Source organism: Jaculus jaculus, chromosome 14 (assembly GCF_020740685.1).
Source record: "Jaculus jaculus isolate mJacJac1 chromosome 14, mJacJac1.mat.Y.cur, whole genome shotgun sequence".
NCBI classification, from domain to species: Eukaryota; Metazoa; Chordata; class Mammalia; order Rodentia; family Dipodidae; genus Jaculus; species Jaculus jaculus.
The window spans coordinates 16,764,166-16,774,443 of record NC_059115.1 but is presented as its reverse complement, the minus strand read 5'-3'; the positions used below and the strand labels follow the sequence as shown (position 1 = coordinate 16,774,443).

Here is a 10,278-nt window from a genome sequence, read left to right as displayed (position 1 = left end):
CCCAGTGCCATAACCTCTCCAGCAATGCTCCAGCTCCCAAGTTTCCATCAGCTTGGGACAAAGCATTCAAGACAAATGAGTCTGGGGGAGGGTCATCTAATTTAGGCCAAACATACCTTTCAGATAATAATGCAATCACTCACATTTCAATATTTGTTTCTTGTAAATGTCTGTTTAAGAATTGTTTAACCCGGGCGTGGTGGCGCATGCCTTTAATCCCAGCACTCAGGAGGCAGAGGTAGGAGGATCACCATGAGTTCAAGGCCACCCTGAGACTACAGAGTTAATTCCAGGTCAGCCTGGGCCAAAGTGAGACCCTACCTCGAAAAATCAAAAAAAAAAAAAAAAGAATTGTTTATAGGGTAGCATACTAGCCATGCCAAAGCAGCTTAGGGAGGGAAATAAGCAGAAAAGCTGAAAATTTTACTCTTCTACCAAAATGTGAAGGTGTATAAGGAATTGTCAGACTCAGGTCTTCTAGCAAAGAGGAAACTGGCCAGAATCCTGCTGAGGCATAGACAGCTCCAATCTCATGCTCACCTGGCTGGCACAGAGCTACAGGAGCAGAAACCAAGTGAAGGGATTTTCTATTCACACCAGCCTCCTTGCAAAGTCAAGAAACCCAAAGGGAAAGACAGCAGGGACCGGCTGAGCAGCTGTTGAAGAACACAAGACCAACCTTCCTTCCCCCATCCACCAATGCAACAAACCACCAGAGAACTCATCCACCCTGCAGCCACATGGCATCCAACACAGTCAATCAGAGCACCAGATCCAGTGATCTAAGCAGCCTAACTGAGTCCACAGGGTAACAGAGAGGGATCAAGGTGGGAACTCAACATTGGTGAGATTGGAAGCCATACCAAAGGTAACAGAGCCTACTTAAACAAAGGCAGGTACATAGAACTGCAATAGAAATGCTAACCTCACCTTCCATGTCAGGGAAGGTTATGTGTTAGATTTGACTGATGTATTCTCGGTCAGTTTACTATTATCAAATAAGCTGTATTTTGGTGCTGAGTATTGTTGCCTTTGATGTTTCTTGATTTATGTGGCCTTTGTTTTTTATTCTGTCATTATTGGGGGCAGGGTCTCACTCTACCACAGGCTGACCTGAAACCTATTTCACACCAGAAATCTGAGCCTCTCAGTTGACAGGATTAAGGGTATGGGGCAAGACAAATCCTTGGGGACTTTGGCTTTATTAGATTATTTGTTTTAAACCCTATTCTTGCATAAATACTTTGTTCTGGTTTTGATTAAATGTGTATATTGTTCAGTTGAATTTTAAAGTTTGCCACTAATATGCTCCACCAAATCTACTACAGTACTTGAGTAGTAGGAAAACTCAACACCTATGGTCACTTCTGCTGTTTCTCTTGGAGTATAAAAGTGACACCTGGCACATTAAACTCCTACACTGAAGCTATGTAAAGTCAAATTTACACTTCTACAAAGAATGCAGATAACAAGAAAACGCAAACATCAAATTAACTCCAGATACAAAAATCTCTACATTATAATACAAGAAACACACAAAAAAAAATCATGACAATACAATCCCACCAAAAATTAAAAATCCATCAGAAATGACTTCCAGTGAGACTACTTTAGATGAAATGCCTGACAAACATTTTAAAAAATTATTATATCTATGTTCAAAGAAATCAACAGGATCAAAGAAGAAAACCAACTCCTGAAGGAATCCCAAGAAACCAACTTAATGAGATATGGAGGCTAATACAAGACATAAGTAAGGAAACAGAAATCATGAAAAACACCAATCAGAAACAGTAGAAATGAAAAACAGAATAAGTCAAACAGAAAATTCTGTAGAAAGTATCACCAGTAGAATGGATCAAGGAGAACACAGAATATCTAAATTAGAAGACTAGGTAGCAGATCTAATAGAATCCAACAAAGAGAAAGACAAAGTAATAGAAGGTATGAATGGGAATTCTAAGACATCTGGAACACTATGAAGAGATCAAACATAAGAATTCAGGGCATATGGGCTGATGAGATTGCTTAGCGGTTAAGATGCTTGCCTGCAAAGCATATGGCCCCAGGTTCAATTCCCAAGAACCCATGTAAGCCAGATGCACAAGGTGGAATATGCATCTAGAGTTTGTTAGCAGTAGCTAGAGGCCATGGCACATCCATTCTCTCTCCCTCGCTTGCTCTCTCTCTCTCTCTCTCTCTCTCTCTCTCTCTCTCTGTCTGCCTCTCTCTAACTCTCTCAAGTAATATATAAATAAATAAATTTAAAATTGTATTAAAAAGAATTCAGGGTATAGTAGAAAGAGAAGAATGTCATTCCAAAGGCATAGCAGGCATTTTCAACAAAATCGTACAGGAAAACTTCCCCCATGTAAGGAAAGTGATACCAACACAGATACAAGAAGCCTAAAGAAGGCTAAACAGACAAAGATAAGGAAAGAACCTCTCACTGTTTAATTATAATTAAACTACAAAACAAACCAAAGAAAATATATTGAAAGCAGTTAGAGAGAAAAATCAAGTCACATACAAAGGCAATCCCATCAGGATAACACAGCAGATTATTCAGCCCAAACTGTGAAAACCAGAAGGGCTTGGAATGATGCATTCCAAGGTCTGAAAGATAAGTGTCAACCAAGATTAACTTATGCTGCAAAGCTATCCATTCAAATAGATGGAGAAATAAAAACATTCCACAACAAAAGCAGGCTAAAGGAATATATGGACACTAAACCAGCTCTACAGAAAATACTTGAAAGAATCCTCTATACTGAAGAGAAAGAAAAGCACACACATAAGGAACCTGGAAAAAAATCATGCTTAAATAATAGTTAATACAGGAGAGTAAGGGTTAAGCCACAAGAACTACAAAACAAGAAGAATGGCAAGGGCATCTGGTTAAGATGGCGGTGTAGGAACCATGCCAAAGCAGCCTAGTAGAAAAAAAAAAAAAAAAAAAAAAAAGAAAGAAAGAAAAGAAAATAAAAAATAGCAAAATACATTCTTCTACTAAAACCTCTATAAAAACTGAACGTGTATAAGAAATTATCAACACAGCAGAGAAGTAGGAGAGATCCAGAGCATCTAGAGACCACAGAAGCAGGTAGAAGCGGCTCCAGCAGCAGTAACAGCAGGTTTGTGCAGCCACAGCTCCCGGGCTAGGCCTGAGCTGCAGGAAAAGACAGGTGAGGGGATTTTCCACTCCCACCAGCATCCTCACAAACTCAAAAATGTGAAGGGAGGACAGCAGGGACCAGTGAGGCAGATCCTGAGGAACAGGATGGCGGGGACCAATGGGAGAAGTTCAGCCACAATCCACAGCCTCCCCACCCCCACAATCACCAGTGCAAGTTCCAGAAAGCACCACAGACCTGGGGAAAGGAACTCACCTGCACAGCAACCAGCACAACCGATCAGAGAAGCGACCCCCTGACCCAGCCAGCCGACCTGAGCCAACAACAAAGAGGGAAACAAGCAGGCATGCAGCAAGATTGAGACCAAAGCCATCCCAAAAGGTAACTGTGATTACACCAGGTCAGTACCCACCAAATATGCCTAGTATATAGGCTTGCATTGAAAGTGCTAATTGCACCTTTCATATCAGGATAAATTATATGTTAAATCTGATAGATGGTCGGATTTGCCATTCTTAAATAAGCTCTATTTTGGGCTTGTCATTTGTCGCTTCCTGATTTGTAGTGCCTTTGTCTCCTCTTCTGTCATTTGCTGTGGAAGTTCTCAGCCACAAGCTGACCTTGGAATCCTCTACAGACCAGAAATCTTAGCCTCCCAATTAACAGGATTAAGGCTGTGGGGCAACACACATCCTTAGGGTCTGTGATTTTGTTAGAGAATCTGTTTGTCATAATACCTACTCTTGCATAAATACCCTGTGCTGTTTTTCATTAAATGTGTACATTGCTTAGTTGAATTTTGGAATTTGCCTGTATTTTGTTCCACCCAGCATACAAGAATACTCACAAAGCAGATAAAACCAACACCTAGGGTCACTTTTGTGGTTACTCTAAGAGCCTTAAGAGCCACAATTAGCAGCTTAAGCTCTTACCATGATGATATAGAACATCAGATTGATTGATACATCTAATAATATTGCAGATAATTAGAAAATCCATGCATTAAATTAATCCAACATGCAAAAATCTCTACATTATAATACAAGAAACAAAAAAAAAATCAAGACAATATAAACTCACCAAAAAGTATAAATCCATCAGAATGATTACAAATATGCTCAAAGAAATCAAAAAGAAAATAAAAAGGAATCAAAGAAGACACAGGAAAACAAGCTAATGAAATAAGAATGTCAATACAAGACATGAATAAGGAAATAGAAATAAAGAAAAACCAGTCAAAAATACTAGCAATGAGCCAGGCATGGTGGCACATGCCTTTATTGCCAGCACTCGGGAGGCAGAAGTAGGAGGATCTCCATGAGTTCGAGGCCACCCTGAGACTCCATAGTGAATTCCAGGTCAGACTGAGCTAAAGTGAGACCCTACCTCGAAAAAACAAAAACAAAACAAACAACAAAAAAAAAAAACTAGCAATGAAAAACACTATCAGTCAAATAAAAAACTCTGTAGTGCCAGGCATGGTGGTTTATGCCTTTAATTCAAGCACTTTGGAGGCAGAGGTAGGAGGGTTACCATGAGTTCAAAATCATCCTAACACTACATAATTGAGGTGGTTTGATTCAGTTGTCCTCCATCAGCTTAGGCGTTCTGAATGCTAGGTTCCCAGCTGATGGAGATTTGGGAATTAATGCCTCCTGGGGGGAGTGTATTCTTGGGGAAGGGCTTATGGGTGTTACAGCCAGTTTCCCCTTGCCAGTGTTTGGCACACTCTCCTGTTGCTATGGTCCACCTTAAGTTGGTCAGGGGGTGATGTCCACCCTCTGCTCATACTATCATTTTCCCCTGTCATCATGGAGCTTCACCTTGAGCCTGTAGGCCAAAATAAACCTCTTTTTACCCACAAGCTGCTCTTAATTGGGTGATTTCTACCAGCAATGTGAACCTGACTGCAACAATAAAGTGGTACTGAGAGTGGGGTTGCTGCTGGACACCTGACTGTGGCTATGGCCTTTTGGAGCTGATTTTTAAGAGGAAGGTGGAAGGATTTGAAACCTTGGCCTAAGAGACAACTTACAGTGCTGTAAGTACATCTTGATGCACTATTCTAGTCAGAGCTGCAAGACCTGAATGCAGTAAGAACTATGGACTATAAGGTTTGGTTTATGAGGGTGAGAAAGAGCTTTGCTTGGACTGGGCTAGCAGTTTGTGTGAGAAGCTTGTTCTTATGCCTGTGTTCTAAGAAGTTGTACAGGTTTTCTTTTCATAGAAATGAACTGGTGTGAGCAGAGGGATATGGCACAGAAAGAAAAATCTTTGGGTGAACTGCTGCCTGTTCAGCTGCAATTGAGAGATTACAACCTTTGAGACTGGGCCAACTGATCTGCACTGGGGCAACAGGAAGAATGTAGACTCTTTTGAAGGGGCCTGAGTGCTCAAGAAGTGTCCTGTTCTTCAAAGTCTGCTTTATTCCCCCTGGATTAACAAATTGGCACCCTACCTGGTATTGTGGATTATAGGAAATGCAGGAAAGAGAGGATCATTGAGTTTGCAACACGGTCTTGTGTTTTGAAAATGGCCATTGGCAGTGTGAAGTAGGATTGCTAGATGCCTACATGGAGACCCCATGGGGCCATGAGGATGAACCGTGAATTGCAGCAGAGACCCAGTGGAGATGTGGGGACCACAGAATGGCTGCTAAGGAAAGCTGCTGGCCCAATGAAATTTTCCAGGACTGTGAGTAGCCTAGCTGGGGGGCAGAAGTGGAATTCCAGAGGCTTGTTGCTGGTTAGAATTAGTGGACTTGGAGATTTGTCACTGACTAGAATTGTTGGACTTGAAGGTACAGAGTTTGATATTTCCCCTGGTTGTTTTAAACCTTGTAGTGGCTGAATATTTCTATTCCCAGTGCTATCTTTTGCAGTGTTAATATTTATTCTGTGCCATTATGGTTTTGGGGGGAATTATTTTTTGGTATTATGCCTCAATTCTAAGACCTTGGACTATGGAGATGTATGGTCATCATTGGAACTGATAAAAACTATGAGGACTTGGGGCTGGAGAGATGGCTTAGTGGTTAAGCGCTTGCCTGTGAAGCCTAAGGACCCCGGTTCGAGGCTCAGTTCCCCAGGTCCCACGTTAGCCAGATGCACAAGGGGGCGCACACATCTGGAGTTTGTTTGCAGAGGCTGGAAGCCCTGGCGCGCCCATTCTCTCTCTCTCCCTCTATCTGTCTTTCTCTCTGTATCTGTCACTCTCAAATAAATAAATAACTAAAAATTAAAAAAATATTAAAAAAAAACTATGAGGACTTTTAAAGTTGGACTGAATGCATTGTATTTTATATCATGGATGGATATCAGTTTATGGGGGACAGGGGTGGAATGTGGTAGTTTGATTCAGGTGTCCCCCATAAATTTAGGCGTTCTGAATGCTAGCTCCCCAGCTGATGGAGATGTGGGAATTAAGGCCTGCTGGAGGGAGTGTATTGTTGGGGGCAGGCTTATGGGTGTTATAGCCAGTTTCACCTTGCTAGTGTTTGGCACACCCTCCTGTTGCTATGGTCCACATTATGTCAGCCAGGGAGTGATATCCACCCTCCGCTCATGCTATTGTTTTCCCCTGGCATCGTAAAGCTTCACCTTGGGCCTGTAGGCCAAAATAAACTCTTAGTTGGGTGATTTCTACCAGCAATACAAACAAGACTGCAACAATTATGAATCCCAGGTCAGCCTGGGCTAGAGTGAGACCCTAACTTGAAAAAACAAATAAAAATAAAAATAACCTCTGTAGAAAATCTTACCAGTAGAATGGATGAAGGAGATAACAAAACATCTAAATTAGAACATCAGGTGGCAGATCTAATGCAGTCTAACAAAGAGAAAGACAAACTAATGGGAAAGTATGAATGGGAATTTCAAGATATTTGGGAGACTGGGAAAAGATCAAACATAAGAATTCAGTGTGTAGTAAAAGGAGAAGAATTTCACTCCAAAGATATAGTATGTGTTTTCAACAAAATCATAGAAGAAAACTTCCCCCAAATTGGGAAAGAGATGCCAGTGCAGATACAGGAAGCCTTTAGAATGCCAAACAGATAAAACCTAAAAATAACTTCTCCTCACCATATTATAATTAAATGACCAAACACACAAACCAAAGAAAATATACTGAAAACAGTTAAAGAAAAAAAACCAAGTCACATACAAAGGCAATCCCATCAGGATAAAAGCAGATTGCTCAACACAGCTTTAAAAGCCAGAAGGAGCCAGGTATGGTGTGTACACCTTTAATCCCAACACTCAGGAGGCAGAGGTAGGAGGATCACCATGAGTTCAAGGCCACCCTGAGACAACATAGTGAATTCCAGGTCAGCCTGGGCTAGAGTGAAACCCTACCTCGAAAGAAAAAAAAAAAAAAAATCCAGAAGACCTTGGAATGATGCATTCCAATCCAAGTTCTGAAAGATAACAACTGTCAACCAAGGTTACTTTATCCTGCAATGCTATCCACTCAAAGAGCTGGAGAAATAAGGACATTCCACACAAAAGCAAGCTAAAGGAAAATTTGATGACAAAACCAGCTCAACAGAAAATACTTGAAAGGATCACCAATGATGAAAAAAAAGAAAAGTACACATATAAGAAACCTGGAAGAAACAAACCATACACAAATGTTGCTTAATACAAGAGAGCAAAGGTAAAAATGGAAAAACTATAAAACAAGAAAAATTGCAAAAATAAATATACATCTTTCAATAATAATTAAATAGCAACAGCCTCAATACCCCAACCAAAAAAAAAATAAGTATTCAGGCTGGGTGAAAAGAGCAGTGCGGTGTGGTAGTACATGCCTTTAATCTCAGCACTCAGGAGGTAAAGGTAGGAGCATCACCATGGGTTCAAGGCCACCTGAGAATGCAAACAGGGTGGCGGGTCTCTGGGCTGGGTCCTTATCCGCCATCAGACTCAGCGGAACAATGGGCATCAGCCTACCGATGCTTGGAGAAGCTTACTATTAAGTTTGTGCTCCCTGAAGCTAGAACTGGACTGATATCTTTCGAAGAGAGCTGGAGAATTAAGAAACTCCATGAAGAGAACTGACAGTTCTTGTGTATACCAAGGAGACCAATGTGGGACAACAAAACTAGCCCAGAAGAACTCAAACAGGCAGAAACAGATAACCTGCTAAAATGGAGAAGGCAACTTGTCTGACAGGCTAGAAGAGGAACCCAAGTTGGTATTGGCTCCATTTGAAAGAAATTTGGACTTTTGGCACCAGCTCTGGAGGGTCATTGAGAGAGGTGATATTGTGGTCCAGATAGTAGATGCTCAAAACCTACTCGTGTTTAGATGTGAGGATTTGGAGTGTTATGTTAAAAAGATCAGTACCACCAAGGAGAACATTATTCTCATAAACAAGGCTGACTTGTTGACAGCTGGGCAGTGGAGCACCTGGTCCACATACTTTGAAAAAGAAGATGTGAAGGTTATTTTCTGCTCAGTTTTAGCTGAAACCATTCACCTAACTGATGATACTAAGGAACGAGCAAACAGTGTTGTTGAAGAAGCATCCACAACGGAGTCTGAAAGCTCCAGTTTGGATGAGAGTGAAATTACACGCAGTGAAGCTGACCGTCTTCCAGACAGGGATCCTGTTGCACTTAGTGAAGATTCCATGAGTGGTGAAGGTGACAGCAAGAACAAGGACTGTCAGGACGAAGAGGAGGAAGACTGGCAGACATGTTCAGAAGACAAGAGCAGCCCTGGAAAGGAGGCCTCTGCTAGGGGCTGGAAAGAACACTGTACTGTGGGTTCTGGGGCTCAAGACAGGAAAACCCCTGAGAGGCAGCAGATACACAATTTGAGCCAACTGGTGTCAAAGCAGGAACTACTGGAGCTCCTTAAGCAGCTCCACACTGGCAGGAAGGTGAAGGATGGGGAGCTCACTGTTGGGCTGGTGGGCTACCCTCATGTTGGTAAGAGTTCAACCATCAACACCATCATGGGCAACAAGGAAGTGTCTGTGTCTGCCACACCTGGTCACACCAAACGTTTCCAGACTCTGTACATGGAGCCTGGCCTCTGCCTGAGTGACTGCCTGGGCCTGGCGATACTGTTTTTTGTGTCTAGTAAGGCAGAGACGATTTACAATGGAATCCTCCCAGTTGACCAGACGAGAGGTCATGTGCCTCCTGTGTACTACTCTGCCTGAATATTCCACGACATGTTTTGGAAGCCACCTATGGCATCAATATCATACAGCCTAGAGAAGATGAAGACCCCCATATACCTCCAAACTTATAAGAACTGTTGGTAGCATATGAACATATGCGAGGATTCATGACAGCTCATGGATAGCCAGACCAGCCCCAATCTGCACGCTATATCCTAAAGGATTATGTCAGAGGGAAACTACTACTTTACTGCCATCCTCCCCCTGGAAGAGATCCTGTGACATTTTGGCATCAACACCAGCAACTCCTGGAGAACAAAACAAAGGGTGGTGAAATTAAAATGCAGCAGGGTGGAAATCAAAAGGCAAAACAGATTGAGAATATAGTTGACAAAACAGTTTTCCATCAAGAGAATGTGAGAGCTTTGACCAAAGGAGTCCAGGCCGTGAAGGGCTACAAGCCTGGGACTGGCCTGGTGACTGCAGCTACCGAGAGTGCAGAGAATGGGGTCGGGAACCCGTGGGAGAAACACAGCAACCAAAATAGAAAAGAGAACATTTGGAGGCTCTACAAGCACCTGGCTATGTGAACTTGGCTAAATAGGACGGCACCTATGCTGTGTGGATGGACAAGAACAGAAGCTACTGCTGCTGCCTGGGGACTTTCCCAAATACCAGCATGTGGAGCAGTCACACCCAGCAACCTTGACACTGAGACTAAAATAGTCATTGTGAAACCCAAGAAACCTGCTTCTGTAGAAAATTGAACTTAAGATGAGGGAGTTATCATTGTAAATTTGTGTAAACACACAAATGCATCCTAATTTTGATGTTTTTGAAAATAAACTAAAATTGTCCCATTCCCCCAACACACACACACACACACACAAACAAGTATGCTTCAATTTTTTTGCCTCCAATAACTCACCTTTCTAAAAGGGATGGACACTATCTAAGGGTGAAAGATGGAAAACGGTATTTCAAGCAGATTGGCCTAGACAATAAGCAGAGT

The 10,278-nt window shown here is 42.1% G+C and overlaps 1 pseudogene; it reads left to right on the top strand.

The window, feature by feature from the left end:
- Positions 1-3,280: 3,280 nt before the first annotated feature.
- Positions 3,281-9,856, top strand: LOC101596584 (annotated as a pseudogene).
- Positions 9,857-10,278: the final 422 nt, after the last annotated feature.